The sequence below is a fragment of the Mustela erminea genome, chromosome 11 (genome assembly GCF_009829155.1).
Source record: "Mustela erminea isolate mMusErm1 chromosome 11, mMusErm1.Pri, whole genome shotgun sequence".
Classification (NCBI taxonomy): Eukaryota; Metazoa; Chordata; class Mammalia; order Carnivora; family Mustelidae; genus Mustela; species Mustela erminea.
This window is the reverse complement of record NC_045624.1, coordinates 52,270,835-52,280,426: the sequence shown is the minus strand read 5'-3', so window position 1 is coordinate 52,280,426 and position 9,592 is coordinate 52,270,835. Positions and strand designations below refer to the sequence as shown.

Here is a 9,592-nt window from a genome sequence, read left to right as displayed (position 1 = left end):
TCACATTCCTAGGGGATGGGAGACTCCTAAGTAAGTAATCTGGAAAGGGACTTAATGTTTTAGTAGAGAAAGCCGGTCAGTCAAGAACCAGGTAGAGGGGCACAAGAGTACATGCTGTGGAGAAAGCAATGGGGCAGGCATGGGTTGGCAGGCTGCCCAGGGCAGGTGGCGTTGGCATCACCCAGGGCAGGTTCCCAAGGCCTGCCCAAGCCAAAAGCAAGTGTGTGCATGAATGACTAGGCCCCAGGTTTCAGCCACAAACCCCAGAGAAGAGCCAGGACTGGAGCAGTCACATTTCAGCGGTCACTGTCCCAACACAGCTCCCACCAAGGCAAAGACCAGCTGCACTGAGTCATCCTCAGTGCAGGATCAGCCTGTCTTCCCTCTGGTGCCCTAAGTACCTCCCATGTACCCTCACCAGATGCCATAGAGAAGGGAAGGGGAGCAGGAACCCCAAAGACTGGGCCCTTTACAAAAACAGGCTAAACGTTTACCTCCAATGTCTATTTAAATGATGGAACCTGAATAAATTTACCTGACTTACTAAGCATAAAGCCCTCTGGGCACCTTAGGCCCTATCTAGCAGCACGCACAGACGTTGGTGATGTCACTGCTTGCCGTAAAGGCTACATCTGGTGCGGAGAGAAGAAAGGACGAAGGGTGATCACAAGAGAAGCTAAACAGATCCTGTCACTTCCCTTCAAGGCGGAACAGTTCTGGCTGCACAGATGGTTAGTTACATCGAGGGTTAGGAATAAAACGCATGTATTAGATGCATCTCTGGAGAGAACAAAAGGATTATTCATTGTTTCATTATCATTTTTTGGAAAGCTATAAACGTGATTTAGGAGAAGCCATTTGCGGTATTGCTGCATGCAATTACCCAGCACAAATTTGGACGAAGCCGGCAGCTATTTCCAGACTTCCTAATGTGGGTCATGAACACACGTTCATCAAAATGGACAATGCGACTGAGTGGCTTCCCATATTCATCATTGTTTCTCTGAAAGGCATTTATTAGCAACTGCCTGCATGAGTTTCAGGCAGCCGGGGTTTTATATACAAAAATTAAGCAGTCATAGTCCCTACCCTCTCGAAATCTACGCTTGCCAATGCTAATTTGAGCAATCACCTAAAAATACAACGAAACAAGACTCATCTGCAATTATTCTCTGTCCCACATGCTCCTGTTCTGTGGCTCTTTCTCACTGTCCACTTGGGGATTCTGTACCTGCTGTTCTTGCTACCTAAAACTCCATCTGGGTTAAAGTAGGAACATGGAACATCAGGTTGGGGCTATATTCTTTTGGGACTGAATACTGGGAAGATTGTTTTTCTTGTGCAAAAGAGGCTCACACTGTTGAATACCTACACAATTTCCATTATTCTGCCATACCCAGCTTTTTTTTTTTTTTTAAACGCATTTCCTACTATCATTTGCAGCTAGAGGAGGGCATGTAACACATTTCTGGCCAATGAGATGTAAGTGGAAATCACCACAGAGGGCTTGTGGGAAAGTGCTTTTTTAAAGAGCTACTTTGTTGGCCTTTGCCTTTGCCTTCTCCCCTTCCAGTCGTCTTGCCTGGAAAGGGGATGAAATGCTGGATGTGCAGGAGCCATCTTGTGACAACAAGGTGTCGTTCAGAAGGGCCAAAGTCACAGCCTAAGGATGCTAAACAGAAACATAGAAAGAAATGGGGTCCCTTTCCACCAGTTTGAATTGATATGTGAGGAAAATAAGACTGCCATAAAGTTGACCCCTAGAACCCTAACTGGTTCTAAGCGTTGTGCAGGTGAGGTTGTGTAAATTAGGGCATCACTGTGACTAAAGCTCCCTTTCTGATAGTATTTTCTTCCTTTTTTGAGCACTGGCAGTTCTCTGAGCAATGTTAGCATGGGCGGAGTTTTGCCCGAGTTCAATCTTGAGCATCAAACAACAATTTTGTGAGGGTCTAAGATACACATCTCAGAAGAACAACAAACAAGAAAGAAAAGGTGGCTAGAGTAGTGTAAAGAACAGACAGAGTAAGGAGAGGCTCGAAGGGTGGAGGAAGGCAGGGCAGCAGCACTCTGCCGGGTCGGGAAAGGCCTCCCTTCTAAGGGGTGCAGTCACTGTGAGGACCACCATAACCACCTACCACAGACTGGGGAACTTCAACAACAGAAATGTATTTTCTCACAGTTCTGGAAGGTCCTTGAAAGTCCAAGATCAAAGTGCCATCAGGGTTGATTTCCAGTAAGGCTATAGACAATGTCTTCTTGGTGTGTCCGCCCAAAGCCTTGCCTCTGTTCAAGGAGACTTAAAGAGAGAAAGGGAGACAGGGAGATCTGGTGACTTTCCCTCTTCTTATGAGGACACTAGTCCTTTTGGATTAGGGCCTCATCCTCATGGCTTCATTTAACTCATTTATCTCCCTAAAGGCGTTACCTGCAAATACAGTCACACTGGGGATCTGAGCTTCAACATGGATCTTAGCGGAACACAATTCAGCTATGACAAGCGGCTTATGAACAGAATCAGAAGGAAGAGACAGTGAAGGCAAACTGAAGCCTGGAGGAAGAGCATTGGAGGCGGGGGAACAGCAAGAACTAAGCTGTGTGGCAGAGAATGCTGGCATGGCCGAGGGGCGGCAGGGAGATCAGCCCAACTGTGCAAGTGAACAAGGGGGAGATTGCCAGGGAGAAGGACGGGGGAGAAATGGAGGCCACATCTTGGATAGTCTTGTAGATCATTAAAAAACCCGGCCTTCACACTGAGAGAAAGGAGGAGCCACTCAAGAGGTCTGAGCAGAGGAGCAACATGATCTTACCAATGTTTTAAAGAGTTCTCTCTGGTCATTGTGTGGAAATGGACTCTAAGTGCTGAGATGGAAGCAAAATGTCAGTTAGAAGGCTGTTAAAATAATCAGGAGAGAGATGATGGTGCTTGGACTTGTGTAGTTGAGAAGTGGGCAGATCTGGGATTTATAAAGGGAGAGATGATGGGATCTGCTATCGATCAACGAAGGTGCAAGATAAGAGAGGAGTTTGGAACACCTCTAAGATTTTTGCCATATGCACTGGAAGAATAAAATTGCTATGTACTCAAGTGGATTAATGGTGAGAAACTCAATTTTGAGGGGTAAGATATCAAGAGTTGAGTTTCAGGTAAGTTAATTTCAAGACACCTTTTAGAAACCCAAGTGCGGGGCATCTGGATGGCTCAGTTGGCTGAGCACCTGACTCCTGATCTTGGCTCAGGTCATGGTCTCAGGACTGCAAGACTGAGCGTCATGTCAGGTTCCTGATCCTGTCTGGATGCCCTACAATTTATTTATCCATTCATCTGTTGAAAGACATCTCAGTTGCTTCCAGGCCTTGGCAATTAGGAATAAATTTATTCATATTAAAGTTTTTGTGGACATAAGTTTTCAACTCCTTTCAAGGATCATGATTGTAACATGTGGTAAGAGTATGTTTAGTTTTTTTTTTTTTTAAAGATTTTATTTATTCTTCAGAGAGAGAGGGAGAGAGAGCGAGCACAGGCAGACAGAATGGCAGGCAGAGGCTGAGGGAGAAGCAGGCTCCTTGCTGAGCAAGGAGCCCGATGTGGGACTCGATCCCAGGACGCTGGGATCATGACCCAAGCCGAAGGCAGCTGCTCAACCAACTGAGCCACCCAGGTGTCCCAAGAGTATGTTTAGTTTTATAAGGAGCTGCTAAACTGTCTTTCAAAATGGCTATGCTTTTGCATTCTTACCAGTAGCGAAGGAGAATTCCTGATGTTCTACATCCTCACCAACATTGGGTATTATCACCATCTGAAATTTAGCCATTCCAGTAGATATATAATGGCTTCTCATTGTATTAATTTGCAATTCCCTAATGACATATGTCACATGCCAACCCCTAATTTTTGCTGTATCCTATTCAATGGAAGAAATTCACTAGGTCCAGCCCATACTGAAGAGGAAGGTCATGGATAGCAGGAGATGGGGCCACTGGGGACCATCTCAGGGGCTGACCACCATAATTAAACTAAGAAATGAGGGGAGGAGAGGAATTAAAGACAAATATAGACACTTCGGAGGAGTTTTATTATTAAAGAGAAGAAAAGAACTGAGAGGTTATTTGTAGAAGTATGTGTAGTCAATGTTTTCCTTTTCTTTGTTTTGCAACAAACCAGATCATTATTACCAATAAAGGTGAGACTTTGGATATATTGCTATATAACCAAATGAAATTCTATTTTATATCTTTATTCATGTACTTCCTAGAAGTATGGTGAAAATTGCTAAAGTTTGTAAATAAGAACCCTGAAAGGGAATTTTTTTCTTTTCAAGATTTTATTTATTTATTTGAGAGACACAGAGTATGAGAGAGAGAAAGAGAGAGAGCATCAGAAGGGGGAGGGTCAGAGGGAAAAGCAGACTCCCTGCTGAGCAGGGAGCCAGATGCAGGGACTCTATCCTCGGACTCCAGGATCACGACCAACTGCGACACCCAGGCACCTGGGAATTTTTTTTTTTTTAAAGATTTTCTGTATGGGATGCCTGGGTGGCTCAATCGGTTAAGCATCTACCTTTGGCTTGGGTCATGATCTTAGGGTCCTGGGATTGAGTCCTGCATTGGGCTCTTTGCTCAGCAGGGAGTCTGTTTCTCCCGCTGCCTGCCACTCCCCCTGCTTCTGCTTGCTCTTGCTCTCTCTCTCTCTCTCTCTCTCTCTCTCTCTTTCTCTCTGGCTCTGATAAATAAAGATTTTATTTATTTGTCAGAGCAAATGAGAGGTGTCCCGAAAGAGGATTTTTAAAATCATCTGTTTTGTACCCACATGGGGATCAGAAAGAAGCACATCCACACCCTAGTGCTCCCAGGACACATACAGGTTCACCTTCTAATTGCCAAAATCAGCCACACAAGTTTATTTAGGCAGATGAAACCAACAGACTTCAGCGTGGGCAGACATTCTCTCTTGGCTTGAAAACAAGTCTACAGCTGCTTGGAAAAGGCAGGCTGCTGGGCAGAGACCTGCATGTGCCAAATGGCCCAATGACCAATTAAATTGTTACGGAACTGGAGTGATCATTTAAATCATGACAAATGTCTGCAGTTCCTTTAGCTTCTGACTCTCCACTACAACAACACAATCAAATATGCACTCAACACAGAGACAAAGTAAATGAATGGGCCAATTAATTCATGAAAGCAAATGCCCTAGATCTGTGTCTGATGTCAGTTCATTGAGAACAAATGAGTCTTAGCATCTCCTGGGTATAGGGACTGGGCAACAGCAGGGTTTGGAGGAAGGTGATAAACAATGTTCTTTCTTTCCCTTCCACATCCAAAACCAACACAGAGGTAAAACACAAAATGGAAATTGAAGTGTTCGCTTTACTACTAGCAACACTGTATCCTCGGTGTTCAGTCTGTTCTAGTCCCATCCCAGTTTAGACCATGAGTCATCATAGCCTTACACTGAGCCTGTGCAGTGAGGGAAGCAAGAGAAGAGGAGTCCTCAGTTTATAGCCTTCCAGTGGATTTGCTCTTCTTTGAGGAAGATGAGCCATTGGCTGATCATCTACATCACCCACCATGATGTACTTGGGGGCCAAATATTTTAAATGAGTAAAATGCAGAATCATGTTTTTGCAGTTAATGAGAAATACTATTTCATTTAGCTAGTACTATGGGGAAACCACAGAGATAAAGGTAATGACACTTACAATGTACCCAACTGTGTACTGAACCAAGAAAACCCTCAATGGCTTCCACATGGTCCCTTCTTCCCTCCCATTCCCCTCTCATCAGAGAAGATAATCTTAGCCTCTTCTATTGAGAAGAGGGGGCAGGTGGAGAATGGACAGTCACAAGCCTACCTTGGATTGCATGCTCTCAAAATTCATGTTAGCATTGGATTTTATTGAAATTCTTTCCTCTTCTAGAAGGCCATGGGGAAATGGTGGGCAGAGGCACTATCTAGCAGAAGTTCCTTCACAGAGAAACGTGGGGGGGGGGGGGAGGCAGGGTAAAGTTCCCCACTAGCAGCAGCAAAACTAGCCAGAGAAATGACCAACACCTGCTGAGGCCCCAGAATGCCTTCTCTGCAAGTGTGTGAGAGGCAGACCAAGAAAGGAAATCCAGCAGGTTTTTTCAAGTCCTTACCGTTCCCCAAGGCCTCGGCCAGGTACTGCAGGGATAAATTCACACTCAAGGTGACCCAGGAGAGTTACAGCCTGGGATAAGTCCCCATCACTGCCACCATTTTGAGCCTCTGAGACTTTGATAGCGTGAATACTCAACTACGTTGGGCGGTAAATGGTGAGTATCTTTTTCTGCAGTCATTTTATCCTTACCCAAACATATTTCAGGCACTATATTGAGTTCTGAGAGCCAGCAGAGAAGGAAACAGAGTCCTCATGGAGCTTATATTCCACCACCATGACAACTCTGCTTTTGGGGAACACCCTAAGGCCAGTTCTACTCCACCAGAGAAAATTCTAGCTGATCTATAAAGTACCTTCTACTCTAGAATTCCACTTTAATTCTCTCCACCTCTGATTTTTACCTCACCGCTACTTGATGTGCGGTGAGCTTCCTGGTGGTGATTCTAGATTCACTGCAGGTACCCCTCCTCCAAGGAGCCTTCCCTGACCCTTTAGCTGGCTGGGCTCAGTGGTTCCTGCTGTGCCCTTGGCACACTGTGTGGTCTTCCATCGCCCAGGAGAACGGCACTTTCCATTCCTTGAAGGCAGGTGCAGTTTCTCATACCACTTTATTCCCCCAGCACCAATCACATTGCCTGGGACAGTCGGCATTCAGAAAATACTTGTCACGCTAAACACTCCCTCCAACCAAAATAATCTCAAGTGTCCCAGTTTCTAGGAAGCTCCAAATCTCAAAATTCCAAAAGCAGGTTAAGGCCAAGGCTGGAGAGAGCGGCTCCTGGGCAGCCGTGCTTCTGTGGCTTGCAGACCACCCTGAGGGAAGGCATGGAATACTTTGGTGGTGGGAGGGGTGGTGTATGTACCTAACATTATCTGATGCCAGGAATTTCATCTAAAATGCCCTGAGGTAGATGCACACCACACCCAGAGAGGTGTTCCGGCAGGTGTGCCCGAGTCTGCAGGCTCCGAGCCCCGGGCGCCGGCAGGGGGGGTGCGAGAGCCACCGGGCGCCCCCAGCGGGGCGGGTACAGGGCCGGGAGGGGCGCTCGGGTAACTTTTTGGTTGGTTGCCGCAGGGTGCCCCATCGCCCAGACTCCTTTTAAACTTGGTCTCTCCAACGCCCTCTCTTTTCCGCCGCGGCGCGCGACTCGGTAAGTACCTTAAGACCGGCTCGACGCCAAAATAGGCCACGTGGGGGGTCACTGGTGGCACTTACTAGACGCTTCCCTCCTTGTCCCCGTGCTCGCCCCGTCCGGGTGTCCGTGACCCCGGTCCGGCCTCAACTAGGCGCCCCTTGGGAAAAGCCCCCCGATCCCGGGGAAGGAGCCCTCTTAGGTGGGCCCGTCCTCCGGGATCCGGGGACCCTAGTCCCCGGGAAGCGCCCTCGTGGCGCCTAAATACCCCCCCCCCCCCAGTCCCTGCACATCTCGTGCTTGTGGCCCAGGGCTCCAGGCCACAGAAGCTTCAACCTCCTATTTCAACGAAAAGAGAACTATCGGAGAACGCCCCTGGGGGCCGGGGGGGCCGCCGAGCCTGCTGGGTATCCGCACTCGGGACTCCAGTCTGCCGGCTCTTGGCAATGACCCCTGACATTGCCAGTTTGGAGAGTGAGGGAGATGGTGGATCTGAGCGCTTGAGGTTTCCGTGCAGAGCAGCGTGGTTACAGTGCCAGCCACAAACCGAGGGGACGCAGCCACTTACTACAGACGCCTTTGCGTTGCCACTTTGCAGGGCAGTTGGGCTTTTCCAAAGGTCTGGGATGAGTCTTGCCAAAGCTGGTAACTGCTGTGAGCCCTCTTCAAGGAGCCTGCAATGTTCTCCCCCAAAGTCATGGTTTTCTGTCCTGGGGGAAAAAAAATCTGAACCATTGGGGTTCTGATCTGTGTCCACTAAGACATTGGCACACCTTGCTGTAAAGGGTTAGTCTCCGAATTTTGTAGAGATCTAAATTTAGAGTTGAATGAATGAAGAACTCCTTGTAGATATCCTAGGTATCACTTAGGAATCTCCCCTTGAAATATGAGGCTTGTGAGGTTCACATGTTTGTCCTAGAGTTATGAAAGGCTTTAGCACTTATTAGAAAATAATTCAATTTTACTGATTAGGAAACCCAGTGGGACATCCCATTTTATCCATTTTAGAGGGGGGTGGGTAGTTTTGCAAGCTGTGCTGTAGGGACCCTTTTGCTGCCATATATACGAGTCCAAAGCACATGGCCAGGGTTCCCTGCCCTGCATCCCCCCATCTGATGACTAGCACTGCCACACCAGCAAATACAGTGGTCAGGCTTTGTTTTATAATTGCTTTATATGTTGGGGCTTCCTCTTGAGCCAACATTTCAACATTTCCATCTGAGACAGAAACATGGGCCCAGAGAGCCAGGCAGCATGACAAGGAAGCAGCAGCTTGAGCCAGTGTCTATTTAAGGATCGTGGAAACTGAACAGGAGCTGGAAACTTCTCAACTTGCTAGCTCTCTGCCTCTGGGTAAACAAGTTCCAGGCTTCCTTTGGTTTTTAAATCTGTTTGGAGTTTGTTTCAATGTCTCCTAGGTACAAACTGTTGCCAGTAGTATTTACTTTTTTTCTATAATTGCTACTATTTCCAGGCTAATTTAACAAAGAGATCAAGCTGTCACTGACATGAATTCTGTGGAATCCCAGATGATAGGAACTTAATTCACTGTTCATTTTACTCCTGGCTGAATGTTACCAAGGAGGTTCTCAAGTGTGAGGAAATTTTGGAGGATGTCACCTTTTTACAGAAATTCTATTCAAAAGGAAGCTTTTTCTTCATCAAATGTAGCTAGTAGATAACTACAATTAAAGACACTCTACAAAACAAAAAGCCCCAACCCATAAAAAGGGACATGATATTCCTAATGTTGTTGTTCTCACTTTTCTCCCAGGCTCAGTCCAGTTCAAGATGTTGACAAACTTCAGGTATGGACCAAATGGAGAGAATTTGGCTTGAGTTATTAAGTGCTGAATGGAATTCTTGGCCAAGGATGAGAACCCTAATCTGATTAGATATGCTTCTCTGATGGGTTAAAGGATTTACCTGAGGCCAACAAAATAGGACTTGGTTACGGTTACAGGATCACATCCCTTCTCCCTGCTGAAAGTATGTTTTAATTAGAAAGGGGGAAAGCCTCTAGTATATAGGTAATACTTTATTATGCCAAGAAAGGTTATTTTTTAAGTGGATTTTTAAGTATTTGACATTTAATCTTTGAAAGTATCTTTTCCAGTGGTGGCCATTTTGCATTTGAGTCTTCCAGAAGGTTGAGGTAGATTGTTAGCTTTAGTAAAATAGGGTTTGAGTTAAGCATGCACTTTTATATCAGAACATTGCTGACTGGACAACATATAGTATGTTGGGGAGTTCTATTTACTTACTTGAAAATTTTTCTAAACATGATCTAGAAACCACTGGTTATTTCTTACTAGC

At 46.1% G+C, this 9,592-nt stretch overlaps 1 non-coding gene across 1 annotated transcript; it reads left to right on the top strand.

Annotated features, from left to right (window-relative positions):
- Positions 1-9,140: 9,140 nt before the first annotated feature.
- On the top strand, positions 9,141-9,211 carry LOC116569770. The gene has a single exon (XR_004277193.1). It is a non-coding gene; the product is annotated as a small nucleolar RNA SNORD93 (small nucleolar RNA).
- Positions 9,212-9,592: the final 381 nt, after the last annotated feature.